This window comes from Fulmarus glacialis, unplaced genomic scaffold, assembly GCF_000690835.1.
Source record: "Fulmarus glacialis isolate BGI_N327 unplaced genomic scaffold, ASM69083v1 scaffold19610, whole genome shotgun sequence".
Lineage (NCBI taxonomy): Eukaryota > Metazoa > Chordata > Aves > Procellariiformes > Procellariidae > Fulmarus > Fulmarus glacialis.
Window position 1 is genome coordinate 2,164 of NW_009187354.1, and position 1,523 is coordinate 3,686.

Sequence of the window (1,523 nt, forward strand, 5' to 3'; positions counted from 1 at the left end):
TCTTCCTATGTCCTATGTATGCATATAGCTACTCATGCTAAAGTCCTAAAGTATATTGGTACGAGCGCAATATGGTTTTAACTGTGCTGGGAGCACTTTGTACCCAGAGAGGCCCTGGGAAGTGTCTTCATAAGAGGGGATTGAATATCCCAACCTCGATGATCCAGGAAATCTTGCATGTCTCCTAAGTGATCCAGACCCAGGGCTGCCTGCCAGGGTGCGGGACTGGGCTCGTGCACAGGGTCACTGACATGGAAAACTGGGAGAAAAAAGAGGGAAAGATTCATTTGAAGTGTCTTTTGAACAAACCCCCCCTTTGATGGGTACATTTCACATGGTACATTTTGCAGAGTGGTTTGATGCTTGGGGACGAGAGTCCCGGCAGGTCCTTGCACAGTGCCCTGGTGGCACCGGGGAGCAGGTCCATGGGCTGGGGAGTGCGGTCCTGGGGGAGGACCTGCTGTCCCCTCCTGGATCCAGGTGGACCCGGGGACTGGCTCCATTGACGGCTGCTCCCTGGGGTCATCAGTCATCTTCCTATGGGAAGATTTTGTCTCTTCCCGACCAGGCGGCCAGTAACCTGCCCATCGCTGGTGGGAGACTCTGCCGCCGCACACAAATCTCTGCGGTGAAGGATGGGCCGAGCCACCGTCTCTATCCAATTTCATGCACAGTTAATTTGGGAGATCCTTCACCATTTGGGCTTCTCGGCTGTGACACCGGTGTCACGCTTATTTATGTGTTGGTTTCTCTGTGTCACCCAGAGCCTCTCACTCCCAGGAAAGCGAGGAACGACCGAGTCCTCCACCTGCACCGGGTGCCGGAGCAGAGCCGGTCCCTGGAGCTGGGTTCGGGCAGTCCCCAGTGGTAGCAGGGACATTTCGGGGGGGTCCCTGGGGGTCCCAGCCCACGCGATGCCCGGGGGAGCTTTGTGCAGGGGCCGGCACACTGGCAATTGAGAGTCTGCTCACAGGTGCCCGCAAAGGCTGAGATATTTATTTACAGCTTTTTTTTAAAGAAACAAAAAATGGAAAAAGAAGCGAAGAGGCCGCTGCCAGGAAAAGGCACGGAGCTATTTACAGGTTCACGTCAGCAGCAGATCACGCCAGACACAGATATAAACCGAATCGCAAAGCCCTGGTAATTGAGCTGCAGCGCCGAGCTGCGGGAACGCCGTGGATCATCGCAGAGGCTGCGGCGGGAGCTGGATTTCAGACAGATTGTCGGGCGTCCGCTCCGCCCCCGGCACAGCCTCCGTAGCCTTGGAAGATGCTGTGACCGAGGAGGCTGCAGGGGAGGAAGGCTTTGGCGGTGGGAGGAGGCTCCCCTCGCTCGTGTTACACGGTATTTAATTACCTGCTGGAAGGTCGCAGGGCTCCTGTGAGCAGTCGGAGAGGACGGATGGGACGGAGAGGGCAGATGGACAGACAGCCACTCGGGGAGGCGAGGGGGACAGGCAGAACTAGCAGAGGCAGAGCAGGAGCCCAGGACCCGTTTGGGGGACAGGGCGCACCCCAGAGCCA